At 45.7% G+C, this 19,853-nt stretch overlaps 1 protein-coding gene across 1 annotated transcript in view; it reads right to left on the bottom strand.

Moving 5' to 3' along the window:
* The window catches only part of PAK3 (p21 (RAC1) activated kinase 3), a 90,391-nt gene extending 71,291 nt beyond the window's left edge, over positions 1–19,100 (bottom strand). The window contains exon 1 of the mRNA XM_067548235.1: positions 18,970–19,100. The gene's annotated coding sequence lies outside the window, so the exon portion shown is untranslated. The remainder of the gene's footprint in view (positions 1–18,969) is intronic.
* Positions 19,101–19,853: the final 753 nt, after the last annotated feature.

The raw sequence follows: 19,853 nt of genomic DNA, 5'->3' as shown, positions 1-19,853 counted from the left end.
TCGGAACAGCTTTTTCCCACCCCACCATCTGATTGCAGTACAGATATACCCTACCATGCGTAGACATACACACCCATGCAACTTGTATAACCGACAAGCCCAGAGATTCCTGTCATCTTGCTCCTTACTGATGAGAAAGTAAGTCAAAGAAACAAAGGTTGGAGACTAACAGGGAACAGTAAGTCAACTCCCTGCTCTCCAGATCAGTTTTCCTCTTCTATTCCTCACTTCACTTACACCCATGGGAAAAATCCCCCTCAATAACTTGCTAGCAACAGCTGTTAAAAAGACAATTGTGCATGTGCTCGCGCGCGCACACACACACGTTATTTTGTATCATTCAGCTATCTCACTAATCTTCTTTCTACTGAACTCAGTGGATATAGGGTAACAGAGCATTAAGTAGACGCGGCTGGATTATCAGTATGTGCTGCATGAAGCAGCACTGTTTGTAGGTGTGCAATCAGCATGCAGTTTCAGATAGCACCCCTTCCCCAAAATCTGTGGCTATACACATTTGCTTTATATAACATCAAGAAACAAAGAGGCAATAACTCTTCTCCTGCCCCATCCTGCCAAGAGATATATGACCTAGCAAGTTCAGTGATAAAGAATGAGACAATAAAGTCATTAAGCTGCAACCAATGCTGGTGGAGAAAGGATAAGGGCCTGTTGATTAGAAAGGCTACCTAGGTAAATCTAGAGCTGCACTGAATCATGCAGAGAGAATATAAAGTATCTTGTTTTCTCCTAGAAACGTTAAATAGTCTGTCTAGCTAAGATCGCTTACTGTTTCGCTTGGGGTGAATACTTTTCCAAGCCTCAGCTGCTGTGGATGTTGCCTCCTTTTCCATCTCACTCTCACAGTTGTTTGATTTTTATTTAGTATCAGAATACTCTCCATCTCCCAATCCCCACCCCACCTCTGCACTCATATTCATAATATTCATAGTCCTAATGGTTCATAATTTGTGCCAGGCTTATTGTGACGGAAACACAAATTATATCTTCTATCGGGGGTAGGGGGCTCACAGTCAACTTGGCAGGGCATGGTTGGTTTACAAGGATCTATGCTTAGAAGATAAACAAACCTCAGCTGGAGAAGCCAACTGTCTCTTTCCACAGGCTGCGCACCTCTCATCAGCACCACAACCCAGCCAGCAGCAGCAGCAGCATTCTTGTATCCGCTGTCTGAACTCCCTTACAGGAAAGCGCCTTGATGCCCACACTTGGTCCTAGAGTTTCTTACCAACCAAGGTCACTTCTTAATTTATTCGAGTCCAGAGTGTGTCTTGGGATCTAGTAACTCATCATAAAAGCCACAGGGCCTCCATGTGTGTAAATTATAGCTCCACTGAACTGTCAATGAACCAGGGGAACTTTTAAGATCATTCAAGTTGAATACCTGGCCTACGTTTTCTGGTGCACACAGAAAGCAACAGATATTCACATGCATGCAGAAATTGGATCAGTGTAAAGCTTCTTGACCAAGCCCTAGATCACGACATCAGCACGCTCACATAGCTACCCAGCTGCAAAAATCAGATGTATTCAGCAGTTCCTGCATTGTTTACATTTAGGAGAAATGACATGGAGGATATGTCTACACGTACAGTGCCGCAGCAGCACCGCAGCAGCATTTCTGGTGAAGACGCTCTATGCCGGGGGTGGCCAAACCATGGCTTGTGAGCCACATGTGGCTCTTTTTCAGTTAAAGTGCAGCTTGTGGAGCCCCCTACACCTCCCCCACGTCCCCCCATTCTCCACCACCAGACTGGGGAGGGGAGCTCAGAGCATCTGTCCTGTGGCAGGGTAGTGGGGCTAGAGCAGTGTTTCTCAATTAAATTTGGCCACGGAACCCTTTTGAACTCGATAAATAATTGCGGAACCCCCCAAACTCTTAACAGTATTTTTACATATGGGGCCAAAAAAAATGTCGAAATAAGCAAATTATATACAAACAACTAGGTCAGCGTTTCTCAATTAAATTTCCCCGCGGAACCCTTTAGGCTCCGCAGGGAAATTACACTCATACTCGATACCCTCCGCCGAAAAATCCGGGACATCTTCCCTTTTTCAGCGGCGCAGAGAACAGCTGCTCTCGGCGGCACGGAGAACACCTGCTCTCAGCGGCGCAATGTCACTTTCTCGCGAAACCCTAACAGTGTTCCCGCGGAACCCTATTGAGAAACACTGGGCTAGAGGATTCTCCCCAGCGGGGCAGGGATCAGTAAGTTTGACCACCCCTGTTCTATACAGAAGAGAGAGAGCTCTCTCGTCGGCATAAAAAAATACCACCCACCCACACCGCTCTGAATGACAGACGCTTCTCCCGCCAACACAGCGCTGTGCACATGAACACTTATGTTGGTGTAACTTATGTCGCACGGGGGGTGGTTTATTCACACCCCTGAGTGACATAAGTTATGCCAACATAGGCTGTAGCGTAGACATAGCCTGAGTCCTCTCAGGGGCTTCCCGTGAAGGGGTAGGATGGCCTTGTGATTTGAACACAGGCCTGAAAATCAGAAGTTCTGCATTCAGCTCCCAGCTCTCCCACAGACTTCCAGAATGGCATGGAAAAATTGAGGCGCAGACTTACCCCAGATGTAAAATGAGGATGTTAGCTCTTCACTGCCTCCAGTGGGTTGCTATGCAGCTTCCTTCACCACTGCCTGCAAATTACCTTGGGCTCCTTGGGTAGAAAGAGCTGTCAGTGCAGGTTCTATTTATTTATATATATATATATATACACACACACCCCTAGAGGGGTGCATGCAGTGCCTGGTGTTCTGCCCTTTGACACGTAAGCTGAATTGGCATACACCAGCCTGTCTGCAGGGTTTACGGCAATGTGTATTTTATTGCTGATTTCACAGATTTGCATAAGTTAATACCCGCCCTTCCTCTGACCTGGCCAAGGCATACAAAAGTGCAAACTCTTTATTTTAAATTTCCATGTGAATCAAGTTTTGGTTAAAAGTGCTGTATTTATCCTCAGAACCAGGGCTGCATAGCCATCAGCAGTGCAAACTTCCACACGCTGCTTTCTGCCGCTCAGTAAAGCAAACTTCTTTGAGCTGGAGTGAGGGGGTTTACTTGGGTCTCTATGGCCCATTTGGTTCCTGGCCTCTGTTCTGAGATTGCCAATGAGGGTGCCAGTTAAAGCCAGCTGTGCTGGCAGCATTTATGTTGTGGACATCACTGCCCTGGGAAATGGATTGTAAGTTACGCGCACTTAGCCAATCAGTGATCTGTTATTAGATGGCCTGAAATTTTAGGGACAACTGGACTGGTCCGCACTGAGGAATGAAGAGGCCTCATTAAGGAGGCAGTTTTGCCATCTTTACTCATACTGAACACCACCTTCCTCTGACTCTGACAACCTTCCTCTGATTTCCGTGGGGTGACTCATGCAGGGTAGCACAATCAGCCTGGCCACTCTCCCCCCTGATCCTTACAAGTAGCTAATGGGTTACAACTCTCAGCATCTCAGCAAGGATGGTCTGTCTTTGTACAGCACCCAGTGCAGTGGGGCCCCATCCCAGCCAGGGCTTTTGAGCACTACTATGTATAAATATTTACTGCTACTAGGGCTAGTGATAGTGTCAGGCAGGCAGAAAAGTTATTATTTTCATGGTCACCATTTAAAAAATTTCCAGCGGCACTAGCAGAATTTCTTTTATTAGCCACCGTGCACCTTGAACTGGTTCAGATACATGGGTGTTCTATCATGAAGCACATGCAGTGACCATGCGATAATGATTCTGACCGAGTGATATTGCACAGTGTGTAAATGGAGATGAACGACACAGAGAATCTCTATGAAAGTTACATTAGGCCTGCACCACCTCCAAAAGAATTAGCCATAATTGCACCAAATGGCTCCTCTTTTTGGAAGAGGGAAATAGCACCCTCCTTGGACTGCTGCTCCCACCCTAGTCTAAGAAGCATCTCCTGCCTAGAAGGAGAAGCTCCCAGCATGCAAGCCACTACTGGAATGGCTGAGTAGTAGTGAAAGGAGTCAGCTAAAACAAAAAACATCAAACAAACACATATTCCAAGATCTCTAGGGTCTGAGAAAGCAAGCCCTGTGAAAGGAAGAGGAAGTTAAGAGCTAGCTATTGGCAGACTAGTTATGTGGATATGTATTAGGAAACCATAGTAAACTATAAAGTGTGTGATCATTATACAGATACAGGAGAGTTACATCATGACAATGGTTTTGTATATATTAAACAGAGCTACACTATAATTCTCAATCACATACATTACATGAAAATCTGTGCTCAAACCACATATGGCCCCCAGGACACTTTCTGTAAGGACAGCTCCCAGTGGCCTGCAATCCATGTCACAACACAACTAATCCCTGACTCTCAGAACAGTTCTAGCAGATTTAGTTTTTGCTAAAAGTAATCCCAGAACCAAACTCAGACAGATTTTAAATCTATTCCGATCCCAGAAGCTTGACTGCAAAATGACTCAGCCTGTGAGAAATTTCACGAACATCAGTATCTGGATTTTAACCTTCAAGCTGGATCTCAATTCCTGGAAAAACATCAAGATTAAAAACAAAAAAACTAAGGCAGCCAGGAAGGGGGGAGAGAAGAGATGGGAATCTCAGCTTCCCAACACCATGGGAAAACAAAACAAAACGGGTTCTCTGCTCTACAGTGCCAAAGCTGGAATCACATCACTAGGATTACAAGAGTTACCAAGCACAATGTATGCTTGGTTGGGATCCATAGATTCTCTGATAGGATGCGTGGAGTAGGTTACAATATTCCAGTCTTGTCAGAATTGAAAGAAATGGCCTCATTTTTATACTTAACTACTTCAAAGGTAATTGGGCTAGAATGTAATCAGGGGATGCCCTGAGTAGAGCAGTACCAGTTCCTACTATTCTAATCGAGAACTGCTGGATTTGAGTGCAGCTGGGCTTCTACCTCTGTCACCAGGGAGCGAGAGGAGACATTGGTTAAACATTGGAATCCCCGGTAGCAGGGATGTTGTTCACAGCAGAGCCCCAGGGAAGACAGGGGATAAGGGAATCCGGAGAAAGCCGGTAAGATGTGGCTTCAACATGTACATCCGGCCTGAAGTTTTCACTCTGCTGGTAAGGAGCTCTACTCTCACAGATGGCTGCTGGAGTCTCCCAAGGAGCAAACAGGCATGTAATATTAATAGCATCACTGAGAAAATTATGAGCCCACATCAAAGCTTTGGAAGTTGTTTTATAACATTTGCTTTTCTCCTCGTCTTAAAGCCAAAAGGTACTAAACTCACATTATACAGGTTTAGAGGTTGGGTTGTTTTTTTTTTAATGCTGTGATTCTGCAGTTTTCAAACACAGACAAAGAGAGAATGACCCTCTAAGGGCATCAAAAAGCTATCATCAGCTATAACTCAGCAAATCCCAAGTCATGTAAAGAAGTAAAATCTGTTTCCCTGTCTGTTAACTAGCCGAAGCCAAAGTTATTGTACAACAGGCTGAGTAGTCTCTATTGTTTCTAGGTTATTGCTGGATGCAGTAATAACTGTGGAGTCTAGAACCTGAGGATTCTGCAGTCCTGCAGGAGTTAAAGGCATGAATACAACCATGCAGATGAAGCATTACAGACTAGTTTGCCAGGATTTCCCTATTAACACACAATACATTCATGTAATTTATAAGTCTAACCTCCCCCTCTACAGGCACTGTGCAAAAAACACACATGACCACAGCTAAGATGAGCAGGGATACTTCAGCTTGAATATGTGGAAGGGAGCTGCTAGCATTGCAATGTCTGCAAGGACCTATTGGCTTTCCACTTGAGTTAGGACCATTACAAGTCAAAAATATTACTGCAAGGAACTAGTTACTACCTATGTATCACCACTCCCCAGTGCTGAATGGAGTAAGAACTGCTCGGCTGTGTGTCATGGGCCCTACACTGCTAACAACTAATGGATATTCTCTTCTAGCTTTTGGGTATCAGGAGGATCTGAGTTCTGTCATTGCCAAGTTCCAAACCATCATGAGGTGTGGCATAGTGGTAACTTTGAAATGCTAATATAGTTTAAAATCACTTACTGTATCCCTTCAACTATAATAGCAGCACTAAATGAGGGCCTGCTGTTTCTGAATGGAGTTTGAGATGACACCACAACCTGATAATCAAAATTAGACTCTTCTGTTAGAGTGCGTGACAGTGGACAATTGCTGCTCCATGCTGACAGGAGATAACAGGAGAGGAACTCTCCCCATCATCACTGTCAATCTAATCCATTTGTTCTACCTTGGCTGCTCTAAAAATCTTTGGATCGAACCATTTCCATCCCCAGTGTTTTATCTGGTTGAAACATACAAGGCCAAAGTCAGCCCTCAGTTACACCTGTGACTTCAGTGCGGGTTTGGCTAAACATTCTGAAGTTACATCTCGATGTAACTTAGACAGCATAACCTCAGGTTACATGATGACAGATGCCTCAGCAGGTGTACCTCAGACTGGTTAGAAATGATACGGTGATGTAACCTGACATGAAAAAAACCCATAATCATGCACATGTCAAAAACAAGATCAGCACATGCAGCAAATAGGGAAGCAGCTTAGTTCAGTGATCAAGGCAGCAGGCTGGGTGTCGACACCTGGGTTCTATTTCTGCTGCTACAACTTCATTGCTCTGGCCTCAGTTTCCCCATTGATAACATGGGAATAATGATACCAGCCCTTCTTCGTAAGTCGCTTTGAATCTGGGGATGAAACATGCTATACAAAAAAAGCCAGCAATTTTTATAAAACCTAATCTACCCAACAGGTTTTTGTGTTTTTTTTTTAACCCATTTAAAAATCTCCCCTTCGCAAGTCAGTCTCTGGATAATTTGCTATCTGTGCAACTCTAAAATGTAACCCCTCAGAGCCTAGCAAAGGTGTAATCTCATCCTCAGGCTTCTAGGACTTAAACCTGTGGAGCTTTGTGGATGAGGTGTCAAAGGAACATCTCTGCGGACCTACAGCCTTTCAATACCCCACAGCCCATGCATTATTCTCTCTAAAAATTGACTAGTTTAACAGACCAGAAACAGGACTTCTCCCCCCCTTCCTTTTTTTAAGAAGGGACAGACACAAAGAGTGCGAGACAGAGTGAATGTTTTATCCGAAAGGCAGAGCATTACTGCATCATGATGTAATGACCTTGCTCAGAAAAGGAAAATAAGGTTACCTCCGTGACAGTCGGAGTGGAGAAAGATCAGCTCTTTTGCAGAACAGGGTAAAACAATGTCCATTTAAAGTTAAGCTGAAGAAAATGTAAAACACTTGTCCAGTGAACTGGAAAGAGAGAGAGCAAGCTTCAGCCAAATTGGCCTGTATGGAATCTCTCTCCAGACAGACACACACAAAGCATTGAATCAAATAAAGAGGAGTGCTGTGTAGGTAGCTAGATGTCATTCTGTTTTCGGTGTCTTGCACCTTTAAACAGCAGGGAGTCCTGCTATATGGGGAGCTGAGACACAGCTGCCATTTTGTGTTTCATTTCAGGTGCAGAATGTTGCAGAGAGAGTCACTGGGGTGTCTCTCTGATGGAGATTCCATGTTTGTTCTTTCCTTGCCGTTTTCTTAACTCTTAAGATCATTTCGATCAATGATACTTAGAATGAGGCTTCGAGCTGCAAGTGGCTCTATATTGCATCTCCTGCAACTCTTTATAGCACAGGATATTTATAAAAAACCCACTGATTTAATTAACCAATCTAAGTTATTAACCAATAACTTTACCATGTTATTAACCAAATGTAGCTGATAAAATACTTGGTCAGTCATTCTGTTGTGAGAAATAATTTTGTTGTGAGAATAAACTAAATACTTCCCATTGTATTATTTAAATATGAATGGATAGTACTATAGTAAATGAAACAGTGAATTCACACGACTGTGGCTCTTTTGAGGAATGTTGATCGCTAATTTGGCCCCTGAACCACTGAGGTCTGAGTATCACTGATGTATTCCTTCATCTACAAGAAGGAATAACTTAGACTGTACACTGCACGGGGCAGGGACTGTCTCTTTGTTCTGTGTTTGTACAGCACCAAGCACAGTGGGTCCTTCTTCCATGACTGGGGCTCCTGGGAGCTATCGCAATACAATTATAATAAACTCCGTTTTCTTTTTGTTAATTATCTGTGCTATGAAAAGATACATTTTAAAACCAGAAATACTGTGTATTAAATTCAGTTGTATATTTCCATCCCAGTTTTCGAGTATGATATGCTCCATTCAAAACTCAACATTTACCACTCAGTGCTATTGCTTTACTGAGGTACAAGAATCACCATTAAAAAGTCAATACTTACTAAAAGTTACCACAGAGTGGTGGAGATACCATGGTTTTCCTAAGTAAAACTATGCATAGGGATAAGAAGTAACCGGCAATACTGGTGGACATTGGCTTATTAATGGTAGACACTCTCTCTCTTATTGCAACTATAGGAAAACATTGCAGTACCTAGGATGGTGAATGGTAAGTTTTTAAATGATGACTGTACCCCCCAATCTGGGGACGCTCAGCAAAGTCAGCTCAGAATCATGCCTCTGAGAATCATGCAGTGTTTCTCCCCCTACACCAACCAAGAAAAACTGTACTAGCCATACATCAAAGCTGCATTGGGCTGATTCATTTGATTGATTCATTTGACTGTATTGGGGTTTTGTCTGGAGTTTTCCCAAAATGCTACCAAGAAACAAAATGAAATCCTGAAACAAAAGAACAAAAAACAAAACAAACTAGGGCCTGAGTGAAGGTTTAGGCACCTAGACTTCTAAGCAGACACAGAAGAGGGTCCTGCCCTCTTCTGAGCAGCCACTCCCAGGCCTGTCCCTCCAGAGACTGTCCCTTTTATCCCCAGACTTTTCCACCTGGAGTCTTCCATAGGCTCACAGCAGCCAGGTGATCCTCCCAGCCCAAGTCAAGGGTTTTCTGCAAGAGCTTCCTGACTACTACAGCTTCGGCCACAGCTTTTTCTTTGTCTGTTTCCTGGCCCCTTCTGGCTCTTTACAGACTGTTTTAATAAACATTTCTTTTCTAATTACCAACACACACATATTTACAGACAGGCATGTATATGCATGCCAGTGCGCATGCAGAGGCACACAGTCTAAACAAGCAAAATGCAACAAACTGCCTGAACACCCATTGAAGTCTCAGTCCCCAAGGAGTTCCAATCTTCTCCATTAGAAATCATACTATGTTAAGTGGCCACCTGTGTAATGTTTTAATAGCTACCTGATGACCCAGTCAGACACTTAAAGCACAGTTAGCAGTCTGCTCTGATGACTGGGAAGAGAAAGTTTCTGTTTCTCATAATGGTCACAAAACAGTTTCCCCACACACATGTACTCATTCTCTCTCTACACTTGGGTAATGGGTATGGGTAACTATAATTATACCGGTACAACGATGCTGGAAAATATCCCTTTGAAGACAAGTCCTTAGTCTGGTGAACACTGCCATTCACTGTGGCTCAGTGAACTAAACAGAATGAACCAAAGATCAAACTGCATTCAGTAGTTGATTTCTGGCACCACCCATTGGCTGAAAAACTCCATCCACATGATGTTGCCCCAAGATCTCATTGGACAAGGAGAGAGGCAGGTCAGATATGCCGAGCAATAAGAACTGAAGAACCATCTTACCAAAATACATGTTCACAGCCTTCTATTACTTCTGCTTATAAATAACCATATGCTGCCCAGTATTCCTCACTTGCAGCTAAATTTGGCGTGTAGCTATTCATGTAGAAAGCACCACACGTGCCCAGGGTGCTTTACAGGACATGGAAAAAGACAAAGGTCCCTACCCTGAAGAACATACAACTCTAAGACCGGACTGTGGATATAAAGTCACTGGCTGCACTGAGGGTGAAAGCAGTGCAGCGGCACAACCCCAAGGATGAGCCCCTGGAGGCACTCTGCCTGAGGCAGGTATAACACCTCTGGGAGCTCAGGGCAGAGTGGCTGTTGCTACACCCCCTTGAAAAGAAGGGTCCAACATGTGTTCCCTGTCCCCTTGCATACGGCCAGCTCTGCTAGCCAGTGCAGTAAGGACACGGTGCCTTGCACTCTCTGGATTCAAGGCCTGGAATGTCAACTGGCCCCTCGCAGGGATGTAAAAGGGAGCAGGGATTCTTCTCATTCCCTCGCTCTCCACCCCAGGGCACCTGGCCCATTAGAGCCAGTCTGGCCTTACCTCAGACAAGTACAATTCCTGGGACAGCAGTTCCAGAGTGTGAAGGCCCAGCAATGGGATCCTCAGAAGGAAGCTTCAGAAAAGAAGGTATCAGAAGGCAGGGGTGGGGGAGCTTGGCACATGGGAAGCCAAGGGCTCATCCAGGCTTGGAGAATGGCATGAGACGGTACAAAGCCACGAGTGGGAGAAAGGCACAAATGGAGGAGTCTGGAGAGAGCATGTGGAGGAGCACAGGGAGTAAGATACAGGGTAGGATGATGTAAGGACACAGATATAGGGAGAAATGGACTTGAATCCCCCAGCCTGGACTGTGTCGAAACCTCTCCCTTAACTTTTTAGACTGAACATCCCCCAAAAAAGCAATGAGCTTCCCCAGTGCACCGGTACAAAGAAAGAATTCTTGCTGCCTTAATTTCTTCCTGGATACCATTCACTTTGCCCCACTTTGAGCCCCCACAGGTCCAGTGAGGAAGAGGAGGTCACGCACAACACTTGGAGCGTGGCTGATGAACTAAACTGAATGCTGACCTGAGCCAGCCTAATGCCTGTTCATTAAAGGATCAAATGAGGATCTGAACAGCTCGTTTCTGGAACAGGCAGGCAGCATTTCAGCTCTTAAAATATTCATACACCAGTAGGAGCTGTGTTCTTAGTGTCTGCCCCGATACAAATGAACCTCATCTCAAAGCACAATCGTCTGCGTTTTACAGAATGGAATCAGAACGAAAGGCATTCTCTATGCTTCCACCTGGACAAATACTCTTTTTCAACAACTTTTTAAGTGATGGTGCACAGATGTCCCAAATCCAAGTCCAGGACCATCCAGGGAACAGGTTGTGTTGGAGGGCTGAATAGCAGCATCGCAGCAAATTATGCACAAGAATTTAACAAAGTGACTACCATCCCCACCACCATGTCCATAGTGCAACTGCATCTGCAGTTCTAGCAAACAGCACCTATGACACTAGGACTCTAGCTGGGTGCACCTGATAAATATGAGCTGGCATCTGGACACTGCAGGTCCAGTCAAGATTCACTGCAGGACAGCACTGGAAAACTTCAGGTCTGGAGGATTTTCTCTTTCACAACGGAGAGAGGAGACAACACAGAAAACATTCTGACTGGGACCCTACCAAATTCACAGCTGTGAAAAACACATCAGGGGCTGTGAAATCTGATCTCCCCTGTGAAATGTGGCTATTGAAGGGGAGAGGCAGGGCTGGGGCACCCCAGCAGGGGCTCTAACTGCTAGTCCCAGGCCTGGGCTGGGGAGGGGTTGGACTTCCTCTTCCCCTGCAGGGGCCGCTCCTGAGCCAAGTCAGACCCACTCCGGGAACCTCCCCCCGCTGCAGGAACCTGCTCTGTGGCTCCAGCTGTCAGTCCCCAACCAGGTCGGGAGGCTGCCAGGAAAACCCAAGGTATGGTAACCCACTCTGTGACCCAGAGGGCCTGCTGCTGCTTGCTTCTGGGAGCGGCCACGTCATTGCTCCTACTTCCCTGGATGAGGAGCCTTGCTATCACCATCACTCCAGACGGTGGGGCAGCGCCATGGGGCTGCTGTGGCATGCCTGATGTCCCAGACTGCCTTCATTCAGCCCTAATCCCTGTATTAAATAAAGACTGTATCATAATGTGTCCAGACAAGGGGCAGAGTAAAGGTGACACATTCAACCTTGACTCAGGCATTTCCTGTGTTCTTATACATTATTTTAACGTCATTTTCTGCATTTATTATCATAGAATCATAGAACTGTAGGGGTGGAAGGCACCTCAAAAAGTCATCAAGTCCAACCCCTGGTGTGGAGGCAGGACCAAGTAAACCTAGACCATCCCTGACAGGTGTTTGTCCAACCTGTTCTTAAAAACCTCCAATGACAAGGATACTACAACCCCCACTGGAAGCCTATTCCAGATCTTAGCTGCACTTACGCTGTGCACTCTCTCTAAGGATTCGTCTCATGCAAGCCTTCCCTGAACCACACCAGGTACTACTCAGGCACCACAGCATGAATGTGGCCACACGTGTGACACGGATTTATTTAACTGTGTAATTGATGGTAAGAGGTGGGGGGGTAGGAACCGTGCCTTAATCTGTGTCTATGAAGGGCCAAGTCAATTTATGTTACCATGTACCTGATTTTAAATAATAATAAACAATAATGTAGCGAAATGAGCTCCTGGCTCAGGTGATACCAATAAGTGTAAGGCTAGGCACACTTACCTACTTTATACAGCTACGTGTTCACAGTTCATCAAAACAATACACACTTAGAGCTAACCCCTGCTTGTGCTACTTGCAGCAGCAACAGTCCCATTGAGATCAACGGCAGAGCTCTCTCGAGTGAGGCAGGAAGGATTTGATCTTATTTGGAAGAAGGCTAAATGTGATTTTATCAAAATCCCCATAGAAAGCTGTGAGGGACCTTTATGGACCTGACCTTGTTCAGTACTCACTCACCCCAGCTACCAGGTCATGGAAGTTTTGTGTAACGAAAGACTGCAGAATTAAGTCTCATGTCTGCCAGACACAAGTGGATGTAATCCATGAGTGGAATCCCCACCCAGTGGCCTGGACCCTCTCTCTATGAGCTTTGCCTCTTATGACAGCCAAGTTCCCTTTGAGTCATATGTGGCAGTCCTGTGTAATGAAGCAGAGATGGAGCATTCTTCCTGGGATGGGTTACTAGGGCTGGTGACAGCAGAGAGTTGCTTCCCTCCGGTTCTTATTTGTGAAACAAAAAATCCTTCCACTTTGCTCAAAACAACAGTGGCACGGTGCTGTGCTATCAGCTGTATACTATCTGCAGACATATTTCATTCAACTTGGTCATCGATCCAACTAGAAAAGGGCCTCCATGCTAAAAGTGTCAAGACAAACCACCACCAAAACCCAAATACTTCTGCAATATTTTTCTCTTTTCCATCTTAGCGTTACCTCCCAGGGAATAAGCTAGCTGGAAGAGGAAAGGAAGGAAAAGAAAGCCCCATTTCCATGCCCCACCATATACCAGAGAAAGGCCCATGTCATGAAATTCAAATCCGGAATTTGGGATAGGGTGCAGAGGACCGCATACCTTGTGTTCTTGTTTTAGGCGTGTCCCTAACAATGCTCTACATGTCACAGAACTTTCAAAAATTAAGTAAACTAAGGTAACAACTAAAGAAATGAAAGATTTAAAAACAGGAAAATGCTATTTGGCCTCAAATCTTTGCCCAGTGTTAGTTGTTCCTGCTTCTTCTCTTTCTTCTTCATATACAATGGACATTGCTGTTTCTTTAACTGCTTTATTCATCTTCCCCAGTAACTTATTCCATATGTTTGATATGAAACACTCCTACCCAAGTGACTCGTTTCTTTTTCTCTCTCTCCTTTCAACCCTTTGGTTCCCAATAAGAAAAATATGTCTTCATAAAGTTGGAAAACTGTGGTCAGATAAACTCAAAGTCTCTTTCTCATTGAGTTCCTGCTCCTTTAACTTTTCCTTGCAACTCAGCTTCTTCAGACCTGCTACCATCTTGGTTTCGTTTTATGCTCTCCCTTCTCCTAGCTGAATGTACGCAAGGGAATGTACTTTCTGTTGTGTTAAATCCTTCATGGTTGATCTGGACTGATAATCCACAGAGGTAAAATGTCCAAATACTTGCTTACCTCACAGGTAACTGAACTGTGATCAGATTTACAGGTTCTCCTGGTTTGCCCATGTTCTAAAGACAAAGTGCAGCATTGAGAAATTTCTCAATAAAATTAGAAGATCGTATGGGGAACACAACAATGTTTTATGGCTCAGACACAGTAACTGTACTGGACGTTGTAGATCATTACTGGTTTGGTATCATGTTCAGAACAGGGAGACTTGAAATCTGGACTCTTGAATTTTCTGTTGTTACTACAACAGCTGTGTGACCCTTCAGGGAAGTTTACTTAAATTCTGTACCTCACTTTACCCCTCTTTGAAAGCTAATGTAATAATACTTCCCTACTTCACAGGATCATTATGAGCCTAAATCATTATGAGCCTGTCTATAAGCTGCAAGGTTTGTAGAGCCTCAGATGGGAAGTGTTAGGTAAATGGAAAATATTACAGCTTTATTAGTAAGTTTTCTTATGGCAGAACAGAGTAGTGGGGATGGAGTTGATATGAAATTCCTGGAAATCTAACTAATAAGTAAACACTTCAGGAGTCTTTTATTGAGGATGCAAAAGCAGATGGTGACTGAGGAAGATCACAGAGGGGTCCTTACTGCCCACTGTGTAGCAGAGAAAGGAACAGAAATAAAAAAATCCCAAGAGGTTCAAGGCAGGCCCAGCAGCAGTGTTAACATCCAGAAGTTCACGGTAGCTATAAAGGAAGACAGATCAGGCGACCTCTTCCTTTTCACCTGACAGTTCCACACAATCTTGACTGAAATGAGAGGGGAACCCAAAGCAAAATCTGAAAACCCTCACCCTTGGGAGGCGTTTGGAACCACTTCTGAAGTTCTCAACGGGCCCTTTAATGGGCTGGATCGGGACAGGACTGAATTCTGGGAAAGTTTGGATTCAGACTCAAACTTCGTAGCACAGAGGTGAGGAGTCCTCGTGGTAGGGGCCCAGGCATTGAAATGGGAGAGTCAAAGGTAACGGGCACTCTTCCTGCAGGAGCAGAGCACTGCCAGGCCACACGTGACTTACTGATGGTTACCAAGGCTAATAACTGAGCTGAGCCCCTCCCACACGTACATGTAACTATAAGCACAAGGGTGACAAAGATGTAGCCTGTGGGTGCCCCTTATTAGGCTGTCCCTGCCCCTTGTAAAGTGGCTCTGTGGAGAAGGGCCCAAGCCACAAAGGCTGGATTTGGATCCCAGCTTCCCCGCTTTTTAGGAGCTGTTCGGATATAGGGTTTTGGTTCAGTCCCATATAGACAGAGGGGCCAGCTGAGTGTTTTAAACCTAGACATAAAATCCAGTCCCACTGCAGTTAATGGCCAAAATCCTATCCACTTCAGTGGAGCCAAGATTTCACCCAGGGAATTTGTTCAGATTCATCTGTTTGAAAGGATGGCTGATGCACAGCGCCCTCGAGACCCAGCACCGCAGGAGTCATGAGATCCTGCCAGACAGCCATTGCAAGGCAGATGGCGCTGGGTCCTTTCATTGGTGAAGGCAGAGCCCCCACATGGGGGGGAAAAAGAGTACACTTTACCGGGGCCCGGAGTCCCTGGGGGGCCCAGTCCAGGCTGCAACCTCCATGGGTATGTGTGTGGGAGAAGGCCTGTGTTGCATGTTTGTACGGGACCCGAAAAAATTATGCTTGGGCCCTGGGTGAAGGTGTGAGGTGAGGGAGCAGGGGGAAATGTATCCGAGCACAGGGCACAGAGCCCAGGATTACAAAGGCAGACTGCCCTTGTTAATGCCTTCCACTGGGCTGAGCAGGGGTGCTGTTGCAGCTCTCACAAATTGCTGCTTCTGAAAACGGTGGCCCGTGGTACTTTGAAACCTTCTCATGGCCCACAGGAGTGAAGGTGCAGCTCAGATATGCTTCTGATGTACACGAGTAATTAAACGAGTAAATCCAGGATTAGTGCAGCCAGTCATCCACCCAGGTCTAGAACAAGGAACCACCTTCCCAAGACTAGAGCAATTCCCCTCACAGGCCTAGATCAGATTGCCTGCACAATCCTTGCATATCTGAACACACAGGCCTAGAACAACCTCTGCACCCAGTACTACAGCAACCTACCCACGCTGCTACCATGGGAACCCACTGACCCATTCCTAAAGCAGCCATCTCATCCTCCCTCCCAGGCCTAGCCCACCCAACCCAACTGCTCACCATCCTAGCCCAGGGCAACTTTCCTGCCCAGTGCTAGAGTAGCCTGCCTGGATTCCAACCAGCCCAGACCTAAAGCAAGGCATCCTACCAAGTCCACAGCAACTTCTCCATCTTCCCACCCAAGCATACAGTAACTCCACCCACTAGTTCAGCCCTCAAGCTTTCCTTTTCCTCCCATGCCTACGGGAACAAACCTGGCCTACAGAAATCCACCCACGCATCCTTTCCAGACCTAGAGCAATCTGGCATCCCTTCTCTGTATGCCCAAAGCAACCTTCCTGCCCAACCCTAGAGCAACCCATCAAAGCACTCACCAGGCTTAGATCCTCCTTTATCTGTAGGCCTGATTTTTTTAACTGCTGTTACTCCTAGCAAAGAAATTCTAACTAGTAACTAAATTACTAGGGTCCTGGCCACTATCTGTTCACCTTCCATGACTTGTGTAGCTGCATCCCCCCTCACCCTCCCCCGTTGCTGCTTTTCCTCTTTGCCTGTCTCCATCACACTACACAACACAGACGGGTTCCATGAGAAATGAGAAGTGCACAGGGGCCCTGTCTACACTGGCCTTTTTTTTTTTTTTTTTTTAATTCCCCACTGTTGCTACCGCCAATGCAGGAGTGCAGATGATCCAGCAGTGCCCTAAGGACCATGTCATCTGTGCTGCCCCACAAGGTCTAGAGGGCGTGGAGCTTAAAATGGTGGCAGGTCACTTTGCCCCATCTGTATGAGTGCCCCCACCTTTACTGATATTGGTGGAACAGAGCCACTGGGAGCAATGGTGGGAAATCTTAAGAAAAAAAAGTTGTGTGGACACAACCAGTGAGAGGGGATGTTTCCACCATGGCTCCCATGCAGGCAGCAGGGAGGGTTTGCCAGCTATCAGCATCTCGATCCTCTTCTCCCCTTGAACTCGTCCAGCCCCAAACTGCTGCCTTCACTGAGTGAGGTTCTAACCCTCCAGTCCCCCTATCAAGTTCACTCTTTTTCCCACCACAGACCTCACCCAGCCCTCTGCTTTCTCCCCTTCCAGCACTCCCTACCGTGCCTTCCCAGACACCGCACCCTGCCTCCTCCTGTTCCTCTTCCAAACCCTCACCCTGCCCAGCTGTCCTCTCTCATGCTGCCCGCCTTGCCCACCTGTTCCCCCTCACACTCTCAACCGTGCTCACTCCTTCCTTCTTCCCAGCTGCCCACCCTGACCATCCTTTCCCCTTTCCCACACTCTCACTGCACGCCAAGCCCTGGCTCCCCTCTCCCATCCGCCTCACTTCGCCCATACCCCCTCTCTCATCATGATGCTATCCCATGCTCCCTGCTGTCCCCACACATTCCCCGCCTCGCCACACTCCTCTCCCACCAGCTTTACACAGAGACCCAGCATAGAACATTAACTCGTACAAGAGACAGGAGACACTGGGGAGCATTTTGTTTCATCTTCCCCTCAGGCCCCAGCATTTTCTTTTCTCTCCCCCTCAGGCAAGCAGCTGCCTTGCCCACGCCTCTTACCCAACCCACCCCCACCCTTGTGACAGCGAGTCCTGCTGATCAGGCTGAGAAGATACAGATCAGCACCAAGTCACCCAGTAAAGTGGAGTTTGATTTCTGACTATCCACTTCCCACTGCTACCACACACCAGCTTTCACACAGCAAGCAACAGCATCTACTGGTCAGTTAGGAAAAATAAAAACAAACACCAAATATTCCTTACATAGGGTTAAAAAAATGTTTTGGGGAGCTGGGGGCAGAAGAGACGGAGTGAAAGATGCAAACTTGTTTGCCAAACTAAACAAATAAGTTGCTAGCTCTTGGTAAGTTTAGCGTCTACCCCAGCAAAGTTCCATATTAACGAGAATGGGTATTATTAAAAAACCCTAGCTCCCTCCATGCCAAGCCTTTGGCGGTTCCAGATACAAGTCCAGAGTCAGATCTGCATTTTGCAGCTCAGGCCATGTCCATTCGACATTTCCAGAAGCAGCACAATATAAAGTGAGAGCTTTTCCCCTTCTCCTCCCCATATTTCCTCCCCATTTCCCATACGGAATGCTATTTAAGAGAATTTGGTTCTACAAAATGTGGTTCAATTCTAGCACCAGGAAAAACTGGATTCTGAAAGAAGTTGAATGTCTGTGGGGCACCAGTGTTAAAATCATCTCCCCTCTCAGGAGAGGAGACTGGAGCACCAGGGTACTGGGCTGTAACACTTCCTCAGTTGGCTAGTGTACAATACGGGGACAAAGGGACAACCCAACAGAGAGACAGCTTCATTGTGGTGTCACAAACCTCCACCATGTGTGTGCACGAGAGAGACCAAAACCACTACATTTAATTGATTTGCGGGAAACTTAGCAAGAAAGTATTTTTAAAGAGGTGAATTCAGTATATTTTGCCAGCAAATTGCGGAAGAAAAAATAACCAAGAGCCTATAGGTTTTCTTACTCTTCCACAGACGCACAGCCTAGAAAACTGCATTGTTGGGATTTGATTTCAAACACACCAAGACAGCTTTTACGGCTGGTGTCTGTGTTGACACCACTTCAGCGCCAATGCAGGCTTCACGGTTTTTATTTAACCAGGAAGTTATCTGCCATAACATGTCAATCTCCATTTTTAAAAAATTCAGATGTTATCAAATAATACAGGTGTCAACAATGGGGGAAAAATCCACAAAGCCTAGCACACACCAGCAGAGCCTTTCCCCACAACCAAATATCCCACACAGCATCAATGATGTTGGTCGATTTCCTTCCCTTAGATACAGATTCAGCAGTAGAGAAGGGAATTTAAACAGAACACATGGTTGTTTGTAATGATCACTATAGGCGGCTTTAAGAAAGCAACCATAGGCCATTCCTCTCCCAGCTTAACAGCACACAATAAGGCACCAATTGCACTGATAGCCTGATAGCAAAAACAAAGGCATTACCTGCAGTTTGTCCTGTCATACTGCACCCGCTTGTCCGCCTTCAACGTCTGATACTGTCATCAATGCAACCGCCCCTCCAGCCTTAGTCCATCCGCAAGCTCCCCATTCTCTGTGTAGAGCAGCTTCTTGACCTCCAATCCTAACATTAGTAGCTTGGATGCTTCACTGCCTCCTTGCTGTTCCCTAGCCCATGTCGTCACCAGGTTTTGACTGCACTCATTGGCGGAGAGAGAGCAGATAATAATACTACTAATAGCACCGAGAGGGCTGGAATAGACAAATCTTTTGTTTCAAAGCAGGATGCACAGGAAAAGTTGAAGTGGGAGAGAGAGAACACAAAAACTTGAATGAAATAATACAGGAGTGGTGCAAGAATCTCCCCACTGACAGCAGGTTAAAAAAAATCAAGTGCCCAAATCAGAAATGTACACGCGTGTGTGTGTGTGCATGCACACACACTCCTTTATTTGCAGCACCATCCCTGTCATTCATATGATTATTTTGGAGAATAAATGGATCCCAATGCCATACAAAACTGCTTCCTAAGCCCAGCAAAGGAGAGAATGTTGAGACATTCCATTTTTTACACTCTTTTTTTTTTATTTTTTTCATGTGAATTCAATGTTGGTTTAGGTTGCTGGATTTACAGCTATGGACAACGAAGACCTCTGTTTGTCCATAGAACGCACACAGCACAGGCAGAAGCACTGCAAGCTTCCTCAGCATTGCAGGGATAAGAGGGTAGTTCAGTCTTCTTGGCTCTTTCAGTCCTTGGCCTTCCTCATATTGAAAGGATGTCTAACTTATATCTGTTGGTTTTGGTTGGCATCACAGATGGTGACACTGGTTTCTCTTTGTCCATTGAGAAGGTGAAAACTTCATGA

Source organism: Emydura macquarii, unplaced genomic scaffold (genome assembly GCF_026122565.2).
Source record: "Emydura macquarii macquarii isolate MOO-44397 ecotype Brisbane River unplaced genomic scaffold, CSIRO-AGI_Emac_v2 contig_1253, whole genome shotgun sequence".
Lineage (NCBI taxonomy): Eukaryota > Metazoa > Chordata > Testudines > Chelidae > Emydura > Emydura macquarii.
Note: the sequence above shows the minus strand (reverse complement) of the source record. Positions and strands in the feature narration are given on the sequence as shown.